At 39.6% G+C, this 17,569-nt stretch overlaps 1 protein-coding gene across 3 annotated transcripts in view; it reads left to right on the forward strand.

Annotated features, from left to right (window-relative positions):
• The first annotated feature begins 766 nt into the window (after positions 1-766).
• The window catches only part of ATF7IP (activating transcription factor 7 interacting protein), an 81,035-nt gene continuing 64,232 nt past the window's right edge, over positions 767-17,569 (forward strand). For 2 of the 3 annotated variants that reach the window (XM_066183548.1, XM_066183550.1), the window contains exon 1: positions 767-845. The gene's annotated coding sequence lies outside the window, so the exon portion shown is untranslated. Of the gene's footprint in view, positions 846-2,370; positions 2,440-17,569 lie in introns of those variants that run through there. The other variant, XM_066183549.1, reaches the window with a different exon arrangement.

Genomic DNA, 17,569 nt, shown 5'->3' on the forward strand with positions numbered 1-17,569 from the left:
TCATGTCAAAGCAGGCCATGTGTTTTTCTCCCCCGTGCATGAGACAGAAAAGGAGGGTGGATGGGGAATGGCCACTTGTGGTTTTGACCTGAAGCTCACCCAAGATAACCCATGTGCTTCAGGTTCATCTATAAGCAGAGCCAACAGTTGCCCTTTGGTTTCTTGGCACTCTTGAACCTCAACACCGTTTATTAAACAACCCCAAATCCTCTGGGCTTTGATCAGGCACAGCCCTAGCCCAGAAGTGGGACACGAGATGTGATAAGGGATGAGCAGTGAGCAATGCAGGTCACTGATAAATGCAGCCTGGCGGATTTCAGGCAGGCTTTTGAAGGTGTTGGAGAGGCTGCAGAGCCAATCAGCCTGGAGCTCCTGTGGCGCGAATTTGCGGGAGGAAAGGGAGGAAGGCAGGAAGGAAGGTTGGGCCAGCTGCTCCCGGCACCGCCCCTCGGTGCGCCACGGTGCCCCCTAGCGGTAGCGGCAGCGGCTGCAGCGCGCCGCGGTGCTTACTGCACCTAACCCTGCACGGCTGTGCGCCAAGGGGCGGGGCCACTGCTCATTTAAATATCGCGGGACCTTATTTGCATGCCACCAAGATGGCCGGCCCTGCGATTGGCCGGCTCCGGAGCAGCCCCCCACTGCCGGCCCCTGAGCCCACGGAGGGGGCGGGACCAACGGAGAGAGGGGAGGGGACACGGAGGGCATTTGCATAGCGGCCCAGCGCGTGCGACGCGGGGAGGCGGCGTTGGCGCCTAGAGCGGGTTCCTGGTTTGAATCCACGGCAGCGGCGGCGTCAGCGGCGGCGGCCGCTAGGGCGGGAGCCGCCGCGGGACCCGAGGGCACAGGTACCGCGGGTCGCGCCCGGGACGCGGGGGACGGGCGGGCAGGGCACGGCAGCGGCAGTGCTCGCTGCTCCGCGCGGCGGCGGCTGCAGCAAAAGTGCGCATGCGCCGGGAAGCTGCAGCTCTGTACGCGCGCATGCATGGGAGCACGTGACCCGGCTCCAGTGCAGCGGCGGTGGCGCGCGTGCGCGTCCCCGTTTCTTTCGCGCGTTGGCGGCGGCGGTGGCGGCGCAGGCACAGGTAGGTCTGACGGGGGCGCGCACCGGACAGCATCGGGCACCCGCCTGGGCGCGACCCGCCTCGCGCGGCCGGGGCGAGGCGAGGTGACGGCGCGTGAATGGGTGGGACAGGGGCGCGCCCGGCGCCTCGAGAGCGTTTCTTCGCTCCAAGCCGGAAATGGGGTGGCGTGGCCTGGGCGGTGCTGTGAGCCGCCGGGAAGGGCCGCACCGGCGCGGCGGGCGTGGAACATCGCAGCGCATGGACTTTGGAAGCAACGAGGGGAAACTGTTGGTGGTGTTCCTACACTGGTGGGCACCAGGGTAGTTTCTCTACTGTAGGGATACTCTTGCTCATTGGAAACCAAGCAGTTTCTGTATGGGAATAGTGAAGGCCGAGTTGTGCTTACTCGTGTGATGCCACCGGTAAACAGGGCCGAAGCGGCTCCTCGAGGTGTCATGGCCGCCCACATCAGGCAACATGGTGAAAGAGTTTAAGCCATGTGCTAAGTTAAAGAAGGTACGTTCGAACCTCGAATCTTCCTTAAACTGAAGTATTTAAAATAGAAAAGCTTTCCATTTAAGTGTTTTATTCTTTAATTATGAGGCCTGGTAGATGTGTAGCCCTGCCCTTGAGTAGTTTGTTCTTCTAGCAAGTCCTTCTTCCTGAATCTCGCAGTCGTTGGCAGATATTCAGTGGAAATGCTGACAGTGGGATATTTTGTTGCTTAACACTAATCTTAAAATAATTTCACATAGTGTCACGTGACTGTGACCCTTACCGTAGATAGAAAAATTGGATGGAAATGTTAATGGAAAAGTACTTGCTTAAAATAAAGGGGTGAACAGCTCTGCTGTTCTAGAAGGCAGTCACCGAGTTTAAAAATGCAGGCTTCAGTCACAGAAAAACATCACTTACGCATCTAGACATTCACCATGCTAACCAGCGGAAGTAAGAGCATGTTAATAGATGTGTTTGTTTAATATCCCAAACTACACAAAGAGATGCAGTATTATTATAAATAAGTTTATTAGAACTTAATTCTGCAAGAGCAGAATGTTTTACAAGTGTGTCGTTTGTCTCTCTTTTGCAAGTTAAAATATATGCTTGCACTTACTACAGTTCATAATACTTAATTTAAATTTTCAAAAGCGGAAGTGTGAAGAATGTGCCTAATTTCTGCTTAAATTAATAAGTTAAATATGAAATCTGTACAAAACCATCAGCTATCAGTCTAAAAAATAAGTGGTTTCTAATTAGGTACTGGTTTTTGCAGTCCTACAGGAAGGTATGAAGGAGAATATTGCTGCAGTTATTAAGAATTCCTTGGAGGGAAAGAAACCAAACACAAAAAGCATTGCTGTTTGATACATGATCTTGGGTAGGTAATTTCTCAGTTTCAGATCTATGAAATGAGGCTAATGGTTGTTGTCAGGCCAATCAGAAAATGAATTTGCTAATAAATGCATGAGGATTTATGCAATTCATGAGTTGTGGTAACTGCACCCACTATTACTGACATATGGCAGTTACTATTTTATATGCTCCAGAAGTACCAAGTTAAATTTCCATATATAAATAATCCAGAGAACATTATACTAATAATTTTGGATTGTTGTTACGTTTTTAGCTTAGAGAACTTAGTACATTGCTTGGAGTAAACGGTGTTTTTATCAGCTCCAAGCTTTCTACCAGCAGTAGCAGTGCTGAGCTGATGCTTTCTCTGATAATGTGGGTGTCATATTTTGCTGTATGAAGTAATTTAGCAAGTGTGTCTTGGATGTTGTGTAAGACTTGAAACTAATTGTAGCAGCATTTGTTTATAAAATAATGCAATTGTTACATGCGTCAAATAGTTATTTTGATGCTTTTATTGAGAGACCTTTTATCTTCTATCCTGCATGAAGTTTGTTTTTAAGAAGATGCCGATTCCAATAGATACATCTTTTTTTCCAAATTTCCTGTACCTTTATAAGCTGTAGCTTGTATTGTGCTTATTTCACAAACTTAACAAAATCAACATTAACTCTAGTATGTTAATTTGCCTATAAGGGCTCCTTTAGTAATGCTTCCCTTTGGGACATAAAACATTTAGGCATATGTTTTCCTACCAGCATAGGAGGTGATTTTGCCAGCCAAGAAAGACCCTGAACAACTTAAAAATAAAAAAGGTTATTATTAATTAAATTTTAAATACTGACTTTACAGAATTTGGTGCAAACAGAAATGTTTTACATGTTCAATGAGTTCTAAAATACTGATATGTCATTTGTAACTCAATTTTCATTTTCCTTGTATTTGTGCATGTTTCTGTTACAAACTAGAAATATTTCCACAATGAAAAGTAATACAGTAAACCAAATACTGGATTTTGATTTCAAAATAAGGAAAAAATCTCATTTCTCACCATCCAGATGTTTTTAATGGTGTAAGCATTTATTAGGTTTATTTCAACTTAATTGCCAGAAACTATACATACAGCAAAAATGTCAAGTTTATTCATGGAAAGTAAGTAGTAGGGCCAAAAGATCCTTCAAACCAGTATGTTATTCTTACTTAATAGTTTGCATGTTAATGCCTTTTTTTTTTTTTTTCCTATTTGTCCTGCTCTTGGTGTTTTTTCTGTATTATGGATTAGTTTCATGTTTACATTATTACTTTATTTGGGGAATTATGGCAACGATACATGTGCATCACAATTTTCATAAAGAGTAATGAATGAAGAAAATAATTTGTAAGTTATAAAACAGTTATGGTATGTGAATATGGAGTGTTGGGATTTTTTCCCCTCCCTGATATATTTTTATTTAGTACTGCTCTTAAATGCAATGAAATCTAATGTTATTAATATTTGAGAAACATCTGTCACTGATCTCTTTGGTTTTCTTTAGTATGTGACATTATTCCAAGAGATTAACCTATTCAAACAAAGTGGGAGTTCATAAATGGATGCTACTTTCATGGTGTTTATTTGTAATTCTATTGTTTCAGTTCTACTTATTGCACTGCCTGTGCTGCATGAAGAAGCTCTCCTAGTTCCACTGTACTGTAAGAAGTTGTTTATCAGGCAGCACTGACTTATCCAAATACAGGATGGAGAGTAAGATAGGGCTGTTGTGTGCGGCAAGTTTTTGTTGTTGTAGGGGTTGTTTCTTTTTTTGACAGCTCATTAAAAGCAGAAATTTAAGTTGTTTTCCGAAGTGTTATCTTTGTTGTCAAGTCAGCTGTAGAATGTCTTAATCTCCAAGTACGGTTTAGATATGAATTGTGTAATATTTAATACTTAAAATTTCTCTGCCTTTGCCTTGGTTTGGGTACTAAAGCCTACTGGATGATGCCAAAGAAAGTAACTAAAATATTTTTAATATTTGGTTTAATAATTAACAGATTGTGTCAAGTTTTGAGTTCTGGTTTTCTTCTTAAGAGCACAATTTTGCATGATATTGTGGGAATCTTAGTTTTGTTGGAATCTTAGTGTATTGTTGGTAGTGTTTTTAGAGCTCTTCCATTTTTTGTTGGAAGGGACCTTAAAAATAATCTACTCCCAGCTGCCCTGCCATGTGCAAGGAGACCTTCCACTAGACCTGGTTACTCAGAGCCCCATCCAACCTGACCTTGAAAACTTAAATGGGTGAGGCATTCACAATTCCATCACCCCACAGTACAGTGCTTCACCACTCCCACACAGAAGGATTTTTTCCTAATATATAATATAAACCTACTGTTTTTCAGCTTGAGTCTATTACTTTTCATTCTATAACTACATAACCTTGTAAAAAGTTCCTCTTCAGATTTGTAGATTCCTTTTATAAGCACTGGAAGGTCCCCTAAGGTATCTACAGAGCCTTCTGTTTTCCAGACTGAACATTCCCAATTCTCTCAGCATTTCCTCTTGGGAGCAGTGCTCCATCTCTCTAATTGTCTTGGTTGCCCACCTTTGGACTCACTCCAACAGATGCATGTCCTTTTTGTGCTGAGGACCTCAGAGCACTGCAGGTGGGGTCTCACCAGAACAAAGCAGAAGCAGAGTCCTTTTCCTCACTGTGCTGCCCATGTTGCTTTGGATGCAGCCCAGGATAGAATGGGCTTTCTGGGCTGCAAGTGCACATTGCCAACTCATGTCCGGCCCCTGATCCACCTGCACCCCCAAGACCTTCTCGGCGGGGCAGTTCAGAGTCTGTTCATCCCCCAGCCTGTACCAATCCTGAGGGTTGTGCTTACCTGCAACTTTAGTGTTGTATGCAGGCGTAAGTTTCTGTCTTGCATAAAACTTAAAAATAAGTATGGGTAAGGTTATTAAAATGACACAGATTCTGCTAGGACAGATGAGTCTCACAAGTTTATTTTTCTGGTTAAGCAGAAAAGGTGCAATGCAGATATGTGGCAAAAATTTCAGATTGTGCCACAACCCTAAAAATTTTAAGAGACATCTGCTCATTTCTAGAGCAGTAGTCCGGTTTTATGTGAACAGTGATTGCCAGTTGTTCTGTTCTTAGTAGTTCTTGGAAGACTCGTTGATTTTCAGTAAATATAGAGCATAGTAAATATCAAAGATAGTTACTATTTATTAGTAATTATTATTAATAATTAATATCTGCAAAGTTTGTGAAAACAAACACCTGGCGTGAGAAGAGGCTACCGGTGTTGGCAGTGAGGGAACTTCAAAATTATCTGTTGTTCTGGGGGAATAACTTGTAGATGTAGCTGAGGGCATGATACTAACTACATGGTATTAAGTAACTGCCTGATTTTCAGTTGTATTTCAGTTTCTGTCACATCACAGTGGAGGAATTCACAACATTGTGTAAATTTATGTATATTATATAAACACCTTTTATGTTTCTTTGGACACGTAGGTAGCTAACTGGTTTCTAAGCACCTAATTTGAGCAAAAGAAAGTATCCATGCTGTGGCTGGTTCTCTCCTGCCCTTGTTGCATTTAAGTGCATAAAACCCTGTCTGAAAGGGCAGAAATTTCTGCCTGCCCTTGATTCTTCAGGGAAAGACCCCTGGTATGACTTGTCGCTCTGTGTAATGGTATTTAAGAGGTGTGTGTGTGAAGGTGATGTTACTTACACAAGGCAATGATTAAAGAAACAACAGAATGCCATTCTCTTGCATTTCTTGTTTGAGGTTCATGTGAAATTGGGAAAATGGAAGCACTGTTTTAATTTATGACTAGAGTAATTGAACCTACTGAAATGACGTTAGAGTGTGTTGGCATGTTATCAAAAGAGGGCAGGATTAAAGGTTGTTTGGAGGTTTTATCATAACATGTTAAGTTTAAATTTCAATCTCTAATCTTATTAAAATGCTTCATTTTCTTGGGATTTTGACTAGAGAATTTGTATAAATGCCATGCTAGGTAGCAATGCAAAAATTGTAATCCCATGCTAGTATAGAATTAAACACTAGCATAAGGTCACTCTAACATTTCCTGGGCCAAAGCAGTTTCAGAGAAGTTATTCCACTCATAAATCTGTGTTTACTTAAGCATCAGGTTTTATTTTAAAATTAGTGTGATTAGTAACTTCTAACACACTTTTTAACACACTTTACTAACACACTTTTGGGTGTTAATGGAGGTATATAGAACTGGACATTTAAGTTAATGCACGTGGTTTCTTACTATTTGGTAAGATTTTTTTGCATCCATGTGTCTGTGTTAATGAATTAGTGCCTCTGCACGTTCCTGAAGCTTTCTAACAAGGCAGGATGTTTGTCGCAACAGGTCTGTGACATGGATTCTGTTTTCTCTGGCTCAGGGAAAACATTCTCTGAAATTATTTTGCCAGCTTGTTGTTTTGCCTGTTCAAACCAATTTTAGTCATTGTCACCCATACGTCAAGCTCCAAGACTCAGTGTTATATAAAACGCAGTTTGTACAAGTGCAGCTCTTGGATTCTGGGTTAGAATGTCGCTATGTTTTTGGTGATATTCTTGAAATTATAAGACTTGGAGTCAGAATTTACTTTTTGATGTACAAATTTTGTAGATACACCAACTACTGTTGGTGAAGAAAAGCGTCATTGTAATGGGTAGTTTTAAATTAACTGCAATGAATTTGTTCTCCAGTGTTCACGAGTTTGTTTTTTGAGAAATATGTCTTTTGGCCATCTGAACTTCAAGTATATTTAAATTTAGTTTTCTAAATCTGTACTCTACTATCAGAGACAGTTAGTGGAGCTGTGTCATATGTGGTATGGGCCCTTTCTTGTACTGCAGGTCATGCTAATACAAGGACAAAAGGAAAAGCCGGATGGTGTATTTCACCATTTCTTAAGCTAGAAATAGTGACTGTAGTGCTGGTTAAGTGCATCAGACAACTACTGCTGGCATGATTAATCAATCCTGAAACAACATGCTACAGCTGGCAACAGACATGCACAGTTACATAAGTCTAGACCTTTTCTGAAGTGGTTGGAGGGCATGTTCTACTTTTTAGGGGGGAGTGACTTACCATGTTGGGCTAATTTTGGATCACAAAGATTATTTTTTGTTAGAAGACTAGGTATAATTCAACAGTAATTTTCTTTAGACTTGCCCCATGGACTCTTGCAAGTATTTTGTTTAAAAATAGACAAATTTGGATTTCGTAGGAGAGAAGTGAGGCAGATGTAGAGGAGCTCCCTCCAGAACTTAACCCATGTTGCCTCTATGAGAGCTCATGATTGGTGGTAATAAACAGATAGTCGAGCAAAACCTGTATTGGATTTAATTTTGTGTAAAACTTGTGTCTTTGGTTGACAACCCCTTTCTTCCTGCCATAGGATCTCAGACCCATTCTTCAGGAACTGCTCTGTTACAAGATGCCATCAAAATTCCTTAAGTGATTCTAGATACAGCGCTTCTTTGAAAAACTTGGACAACAAGCTGCATTGCAGTCATAAAGAATTAGGTACTTGATTTCTGCAAGTGTTGAAGTTCTAGAATGTTCTTAGGGTTTTTGCTAGCTTTCTTAGAAAGTGAACTTCCTTTTTTTCTCCCCAAGTAAAATTTCTATTGGACAACTAATACTACAGAATATTTCAAATTAGATGGAGCAGCACGAAGCTACAGATTAATTTCTTAAGTGTTTTTTTTACTATTATTTTTAAACACACTGAAGTGAGTCTGCTCTTGAAAAGTATTCCCTAATGTTTGTCAGTTCTGTGCGTGATCTGGCTCTGTATCTGTGACTGTTGATATGTGACATGGATTCTGAACTGCCTTGGAGTTGTGATAGATTTGAAGTATGTGATACAAACCCCAAATCACGGGTCTAGCAGGGCTGCCTCTTGCTGTTTTTTGGTTTATTTCAATTTTCTCTTTACCAGTGGTGCTAGGAAGCTGTAGTGCTGCAGCTGTGCATTAACTACTTCCTGCCTGTCAAAGAAACCACACACTCTTCTGCTCACACCTGTGTAGTTTGTTGCAGTGTGGTAAACGTGGGAGGTGCTTTGCTGTGTAAATGTTTTATCTCCTGCTGAGTTGTCACTGATTGGCTTGTCTTGTGAGCACTGCAGCCATCTTAGTCTTATTTTCGTACAGCTGAGACACCACACTCAGAATGGCTGAAAAAACTGCTCTTCAGTGTAGCAGTTCAGCTTGACTGTGTGCAAATGAGCAGAGCTGTTAGCGTCATGTGCTCCAGATCTTAGAGGTGAGCACCAGCTCTGTTTTGCTGGGAAGCAATTTAAAACCTTGGTTAGGCATCGTTAACTATTCTAAGCTATATAAAATACATTGAAATACTGCTCCCTTTTTTTTTTTTTTTTTTTTTTTGTCAATTCTAGTGGGTTTGGGGTTGTCAGTGCATTTTTTGTTTGTGGTTTGGGTTTTAGAGTTTGGAGGTTTTTTGGGATTTTTGGTAATTTTTTTGTTTTGTGCTATTTTTGTTTTCTCACTGAATTAATTGATAGACCTCTATCTTGTCTCAGTTACAGGACAGATTAGGTGGGACTGGGCAGGTCAAATCTCGTATCTGTCTTGCTAATTAAACTACTTTGTTTTGGCTTACCTTCTTAGCAGGCTGGAAGAGCTCTCATTCCATGCTATCCCTTTCTCAAATTCTTGCTTCATACCTTAACTGAAAAATGAAATAAACTCTTTACAAACTCCATTAAATTTTTGTAACTGAGCGATCATATTTATCATGTTTTCAATATGTAACTTTTCCAATGGTAGACAATTACAATGCCTAAATAAATACATTAGAAGAACGGTGATTATATAAATGTTAACTGCTTTGCATGTAGCACTTACTTGCTACTCAAGAATAACACTACAAATTTTATGGAAGTACTGCAAATGAGAAAATGGAAGTTTTGAGGTCTATCATTATTTCTTCTGGATAACTTTATTGCAATCTGAGTTTCAAAGTGCTAGTGGTTTCACATGGCCTCATGTATTCCGCTCTGAGGTTCTGGTTGGTGACCTTGCTGTCATCCTTAAAACACATTAGAAGGTACTGTCTGTGTCCAGGGAGATGAACGTAGGAGAAAAGTAATGCTCAACTTTTCTTCACTTGGGTGGATGTTGGACAACAGAAGAGAAGGCGGCTTTTTTCTTCATGACCCTATATATAATCGTCTGGTTCTGTGTCTTCTACCTAGTTCAGGTCTTCCTGGGTTAAGTTGCACGTAAGTTACACCAAGAATAAGTAAACGGGAACTTTGTGAATTTCTCCAGAAATATATCAGGAGCAGCAGATGAGCTGGGTAACTCATCATTGTGTAGCTCATAGTATTTTCCTGGCTTAAGGTGAACTTAGTGCTACGGATGTGAAAGTTAGTCTAAATGCCGACAAGTTTAGTCCTTAGAATTTCTGCACGTTAATTTGGTGCTTTCAGTATAATCTGTAACAAAGCACTTGGTGGTTAAATTAGTTTTAATATCTATTCTCATATATTATCTTACACAGTTAATGGCAACACGTATTAAATGCAGACAGAAGGTGTCAGATTCTCAGAAGTCGTTTCTCCATGTTTATTTTGTTCATTTGATAAAAAGAAGTAAAGTCAGTAAAATACAGAATTTTTAAGGTGAGATGAATTGGTTGAATTAACTGTAAATTTCTAAATAACTGGTCACAGAATTATTCTGCTTTAGGGTAAGAGATAAGAGTAATGCAAATATGTGGTTAGAGATGGTGATGAAAAGCAGGTACATTAGTTTTATTATTTTTATAGCTAGTGGAACTTCGTTTAGTGAATTAGATTTACAGCAGATTTTAGTTCATAGTGGCTTTTTTTAAATTGGGTAGGATAGTTAAGATCCTGGGAACATTTAGATATTTTTAAATGTGTGAAAATTCAAACCATAAATTCTAATTAAACACATTTATCTTGGTAAAATGTGAAATTTTGCCATACATTTACCTCATCTAATGAATGTAAATTAATAATGTAGTGCAGCAATAATCTTTCTGGTTTTCTGCAAGATATTCTTGAATTATCCTTTCCCCAGGCTTATAAATGATTGCTGAGGTTTGTGTTTGGTTTTTTTACTCAGTTATTGTTCATTAGTTCCAGATGTTAGTAGTAACTTACATTATTCACAGGAAGCAGAAACATTTCTTTCTTTGAGATACCAAACTCCTACTTCATAATCTCTGAAGGGGATGAAATTTTATACCTGTGGTGGTTTGTTGGTTTTTGAGGGGTTGGGTTTTTCATTGGTTAGTGCTTTTTTAAAGAAAACAGCAGGCATACACATATTGCCACGTGCTATTTTTTTTGTTGATTTAAGATTTCTCTGTTAAACTCTGCTTTAATGGGAGCATGAAAAGTAGAGTATTTTGGACAATCACTCTAAGGAATATTTTTTCATATGTATTACATTTGAAAATACTGTATTTTCAGACCATGTCTTCTATATTGTCCTTTAATGACTTCTTGTTGCCCATGTTTTTTTTCTGTGAGCTGAGTAAGTTTACTCCCATTTTAGAGAAAAGGCATGAAGCAATTGCCAGAGCTCAAAGAAAAGCTCTTGTCTTTCAGTTTCCTGTTCCCTTTGGTTTTGGTTTCCTTTGCTTTTTAACAGGCCATTTTGAACACAGATCCATTTTTGGAAGTGCTGTACAAAATGACTGACTGGCCCAGCAGGGAAGTGTAGTGTTTTGTTGTGTGAACTGCATGGGTATTGTGGTTTGGTTTGGGGGTTTTTTTGGTTTTCTTTTTTCTTTCATAAGTAGGTGTTGGAATGCTAAAAGTATGGTAGGTTTTGAAGCCTGTTTTGCATATGGGATACATTCCCATTTTCACAAATCCAAGTACATGCTAATGTTTTTTTCGTGGTAGTACTAGCAGCTGAAAGCGTAATCTCTTGTCTCTTCCCTCCCATAGTGCTAATAGTTTGGGTCGTAATTACCAAAAAGAAAATGAAAACCACCAATATCTGTGCAAAGGAACAGGGCACTTGAGTGGATGCTAAAACGCTCCCCTTCCCCCCACCACCACTTTTATTAAATACGTAAATTAGATGTTCATGCTTTGAATCAGATGCGTGTGATGAAGTAATGATGTCAACTGAATTGATTGCTGTACAGTTTTAATGCAAGACGCCTTGTCAGATTGAGGTCAGTATTCCTGTGTTTGCGTGTTCTAGAAAACTTAGCTTTGTACTGCTAATAATAAATTAAATAAATAAATTTGAAGGATAGACTATATAGAGTTAAATAAATTTCTAAAAGGGTAGTAGTCTAAAATCTACATGATTTTCCAAGAGAGATACAATTTACAAAGGAAAACCAGTAGTTTACTCTGAAAAAGTGTATAGATTCCCCCCCTTTTTTCCCCTTTGCAAATGCTGTACTTTAAAAAGATAAGAATTTTCTTGTAAAGACTTTATTTTTTCATTTATGCACCAACTATTTAGAGAGTATTTCATGACTAAATCATAGTTGCTCAGAACCATTGGAACATGGCTTGATTATTTTTTTATGTTCCTCTTAAAATCCAAAATTGTCTTAATTTGCACAGCTACATCTTCTATTTTGGCAGAAATTTTAGGAGCAAACAATTTCAGGCAGGATTTGAAATGGACTGGAACAGACTGCTGAATGAATGCAATACTGTTTAATGTATGGAAATCACTTTAAAGCAGCTGATTTGTTTGCTTCTTTCGGTGGAAGTAAACGGTTACCAAGTTCTTAGAACTGTTTAAAATCTCAAATACTTGATCATGTTATGACTGTTACTAAACAATTAAATTGAACCTTTACTTTTTAGCTGTAAAATTTAGTAGATTTTTTTAAAGCATGTACTGTCATTGAAGGAATTATGAATAATATGAATTTTTTACTGTCTTCCGTCATCTTGATTTTCAGTTCGAGATCAGTCAGCTGTTTAGTAAATAACAAAATTCTTCATGTAAATTTAAGTGAGCAATGTGGAAGTTTTGAATTTGATGAGAATACTCATACTGAGGATATTCCATTCCTAGAATAAAGGGAGTGCAGCGTATTAGACTGTTACAGCATGGAACTTACCTGATTTAGACACTTTCTCACCCCTTTTCTACAACAGAAAAGTGGACAGAAGTATTTTCAGTCCTCCCTCCCCCCTTTCCTACCCTTCCTGTTCTTTCTGCTGATACAGGCTTCTTGCTGTAAAATATCTTCAAATAAACCACAGCAGCCAAGATAATGATTTGATAGACAGTTTTCCACTTCAGAAATGTATATAATTTTCTGTATCTTTCAAACACTAATGTGAGAAAATTTTGGGAACTACTAAAGTTTTAGCTGACTCTTAAGTGAATAGTAATTTGATCGGTTTTGTTTTTGAAAAAAAAAAGTGGGAGAAAGGGGGGTTTTGGACTTCTGCATCAGAAGGCTCAGGGCCTTTCATTTTCATTTGCTGTGTGGTGAGTGTTTTTTGTTAAAGGTTTTGGGTTTTTTAGGTCAAGGTACTGGTGACAGATGTCATCGTGGCTGGATTTATGGGGGTTTTTTCCGTTTATTTTCCACAAACTTTGCAATTAAATGCTTCAGTATTTTAAATAGTCTGGATTGGGGAAATAATTTTGTGTGACTTTTTTTTCTCTACCTATTTTGAGATAACTGAACTGATATTTTAAGATGTTGTCTTTGATTAGTACCTATTGATCCTATACAGTTAATAGCAGTTCTTTTGAACACAGCTGGTCTTAGTACGTTTGACTGCAACATCTGCTATTTAAGGTCACTTCTCATGGGGGAGTGAGAAGTCGTTTGCATGTTGGAGGAAGAGAATTGGCTCTGAGAATAGTAGCTTTTAGGTGTTTCCAGCGACACGGGCAAAACGTGGAAAAGGCAGGCAGACATTTTGGCTTTTTCTGTAGGGGCAGTCACCTGACAATTATGATTGAGTACATGATGATTTGATGTCTCAGTCTCCTATTAAAAACAAACAAAACAAACGACGCTCCCCTCCCCCCACACCTCCCCCCCGCCCAAGAAGAAGAAGAAGAAAAAAAAGGCCTAGCTAGAAATAAAAAAAATCCTGCCCAAATCCCGTATTTTGGAGGCTGCTGAAGGGTCCCTGTACTTTATTTGGGGTCGGTTGCCAGCCCTGTGCCTGGCAGAGGCTGCCGCTGGTCTGGGGCTCAGCCCTACCCCAGGCAGCCCCTCTGTCCTGTGTAACCGAGTTGGTGCGTTTCTAACTCCAAAACCAGTGCCTTCTCCTCTCTGTGAAAACGTTTTGTGTTTGGAACGGAGCTTTGTCATAGCAAGTGGTGTGAGAGGGAGGAAGGCGCAGGGAGGAAAGCGCAGCCGGGGGGGCGGGTGACTCCGCCTGAAAGTTCTGGAAGCGGGGTGGTGCTTCCCGCAGACTGCAGATGCAGATATCGCCCGCGGGTGCTGTCGGCAAGTCCTGGCGTGGACTTCCCATAGCGGACTGGAGCCCGGAACAGAAAATGCTCCAAGGCTCTTATTTTTGCACTGCGTGTTTTACTGTGTTAAGAACCATACCACCAGGTATTCGTGCATAATGCTGTAGAACTGGGGGAGGGTAGGGGACATGGCTGAATTTGGGAAATCTAACGGAGTTTAATTTTTTTAAAAAAAAAAAAGCAGCACTGGTGCCCTTTCTTTTTAAGCTCAGAAGCTGTTAATCCGATGATTCATTCTGCAAATGACAACAGAATCACTGAAAGATGTATTCTGTGTGCACTTAGATGTGCTAGCGTACATAAATCAGTCTGAAAGTAAAGCAAGTCAAAAGATACAGGTAACATAAAAGGGATGCTAGTGATTGTCTCTTTAATGTGACAGGCATTCTGGAAAAATAATTAGTTTTCCCTTACAAATCACTGCAGGGGTTTGGATGGAAAAGGTGAGGATAAATTATAATAACAAATTAGTAATTTGCATTGCCAAATATTTTCAGACACAAAAATATCTTTTTGACATTGCAGATGAGCATATTGTGTTGTGCTCAAATAACCTAGAACCAGCCATATGTGAGCAAATTATGTTTGCAGCAGAAAATGGGACATATAGTTCAACTGTATATAGCCTTGACACTGTTGGCATTCTAAAGAGGAACAATGCAGGGAACTAGAAAAGGCCAGGGGTGTGAAGCGGGCTCTTCTGGTCCTGAGATGCTCTGCCATGTTCAAATCAATGAGCATCCCTGTCTCCATTACTTTGCTTTTTCACTAAATGATGCTGGGCTGCAACTACAGCTGCCTATTGCTAAATGTGTAGCTAGCCAAACCAGTCAGGTGAGGCTGAAATCCAAACTTCTGCTTCTTTCACTGTACCTTAGAGATACTTGAAAAGATAATTCTGGTAGAGATTTCTTTTTTCCTCCTACACCTAACAAATTAAGGAAAGTTTAATGTGAAATAGAGACAACAAATTAAATGGCCAGACATGTTACTTGTCAGTATTAGGTTAAAAATGAATTTGTCCTACTTTGAACTAATATTTATTTCTTGATGGAAATCTGCAAAATACTGGAAATACTAGGTTAAGAATATCTGGTTGCCAAGCATAGTGCAATTTTTCACGTGTTATTTCTGTTACTAGACAATGACTGTGAACAGTGTGTCTAGCATCCTACTTGAAACAGGCTGCAAGGTGAAATTTATCTTGCAGACACTTTTGTCAATTTTCATTTATATGAGCAATGAGAATAACACTTGACTTTTGACACGGATCTGGATTATTAGTAAGCAAATACCTAGAAAGATATGTTCTAGAACCCGTGGGGAGGGGCAAGGCTTTGCTCAGCAATATCCTGCTGCAATTTAGTCTTGAAATCAGGTTCCTTTATGTAAATTTTTACTGGCGCCAGCTAGCTGTAACTGAAGTCTGACTCTGTGTCGGCAGCAACTAACATGTGTCATGGATTTCTCCTTCACACGGGCTGCAGGAGCACTCTGGTTTCTGGACAGAAAAAGCAGCACTGATGAATGTGAATAAGATGTACAATGGAATCTAGGTGTAATTAGATTGCTAGTAAGTGAAAACACTGACATTTCAGCTTTGGGGTTTTTTCAGTGTGCTGTCTTGTGCTGTGCTGTAATAAATCTACGCTTGTTGGTACTACTGTGTGGTATGTGGGAGGTACTTCACTGCACATAGTTGCTGCAGCACTAATAGTTGGCAGCACAGAAGGCAGTACAAAGAGTACAACTGGAGGCACTTGCAGTTGCAACAGTTTAGAGGCTGTGGCATGCTCAGTGAGGTGCAGGGGCACTCTGACACATGCAGCTGCTATGTGGAGAAGTAGGAATTCCAGCAGTCTTTAACAAACAGATGTAGGTTACTAGCTGAGAGGTATAACAGCATAGCTCAGGCTGGCTAAAAACGAGTACTCATGCTGCTATGTAAACAAAACAATATCTTAGTATCAAGATGGCTGACCTGGAAGTCTACTTGTAGCTCATAATGCTTATGCAAATGAGCTGCATGTCAGTGGCTTACTCAGAGGAGGAAGCTCATTTTGCACGTGCCATCCTCTCACCAGGTAAGAGAATCAGCTCGTTTTCTGCATTCATGTTTTAGAGGACTTTGAAATTAATTTTTTATTTAGGTGCCCATCCCCCCAGCCCCCCCACTTTGGCACAATGCCAGGAAATAAATTTGAATGTAAGTTGCATTTTCTGGGAAACCCAAAAGTCTTTTTTTCTGGTTGTAATTGTATGGGGTTGCTGGTTTTAGGGGGAATCTTACCTAGAAATTATTGTAGACTATTTACTTTAGTAAAACTAAGTTGCTAAAAAATATTCAAAATTTGAGTATGTATGTTTTGTTGGTAATGTTACTGCTTTTGTTTGATTCAAACCTCTACTGTTTTGCTAGTGTGATATTTTCGTCTCTGTAGTGACACTAGTTGATGTACATGGAGGCTCAGCAATAGTGAGAGCTAACCCTGGAAAAGGTGCAGAGTTGACAAGTTGAATCCACCAATTGTGTTTTGGTTTCATGGTGTTATGGAGGATCTTCGTTATCCTGGTTGTAGTTTGAATTTTCTTGTTCAGATTACAAAGCTGTTAAAGCAATTAGATAGTGAACTGTTGTCCATGTATCTTTCAGTATATATTTCTTAAATGCTTACATGTACATTTTAAAAAGCTGGTTTTGTAAGAAGGGAAGTACATCAGAATAGGGTGTTTTTATGATCTCCCCCTCTCCCCCAGAAGATAATAACCTTGCTTTAGAGTAGGAGATTTTAACAGAATTTAAATATTGCTAATTATGTAATATGCTCTATTATGCATGTCGTGCATGAAATGGCTACATGGGGCAAATGTGCTAGTTCTGCACAAATACATTTGTATTGTTTCTATTTTACAAGTCGAAGTAGTGACAGCATGGAAGACTGGAAAGAAGAGATGGTAGAAGAAAATTATTTGAAAGGATAGTCATTGACCTAGAGAAAAGAGATAACTGGAGATGCATGAACAAGCCAACAAAACACGGCCACTTAAAGGCTGACATCAGCTCAAGATAGGGATGTGGAACTGGAAGTAGACAGGCCTGTTTTGGTTGAAGGAAAAATAAGAATAATTGAAGAGAATGAAACTAAAGAGGTAGAAGGAAAAAGTAAGCAAATGAACTATTACAGCTTAAAATGGCAGTGATAGACATTGCAAGTATTGGAAGCATTCTGAAATGGCCTGGGAATTAAGTCCTGTAGAGTAAATATGCTAGGAAGGAGAACCATAACTGGTTGATACTGCAGAAGGGGGAATTCAACTGTAATAGAGAAACGTAAACTTCTGCATTCATATGGAAGAGAGAAATGCTGCATGCTCACAACATGGGCCAAATGAGTTGCGTTTGTAGTTAGCTCATACACTTTGAAACCTTCAGTAACTTTTTAGTGCTAACTTAAGATTTGATATGGACAGAATTTTGCTTGTCATTTAGAAGTCTGCTTATATGCATGTCCAGACTACAAAAAGTAAAAAGATGGGCATGTGTGTGAGAGGGTACAAACATAGGGGTATGGTAGATTTCCCCAAATAAATGACACTAGAAATCACCTTTAACAACTATAAAGTTTTCCATAAATGTCAAATTCCGTTAGAACCAGTCT

The sequence above is a fragment of the Chamaea fasciata genome, unplaced genomic scaffold (assembly GCF_029207755.1).
Source record: "Chamaea fasciata isolate MVZ Bird 193981 ecotype frontalis unplaced genomic scaffold, bChaFas1.0.hap1 SCAF_5, whole genome shotgun sequence".
Taxonomy (NCBI): Eukaryota; Metazoa; Chordata; class Aves; order Passeriformes; family Sylviidae; genus Chamaea; species Chamaea fasciata.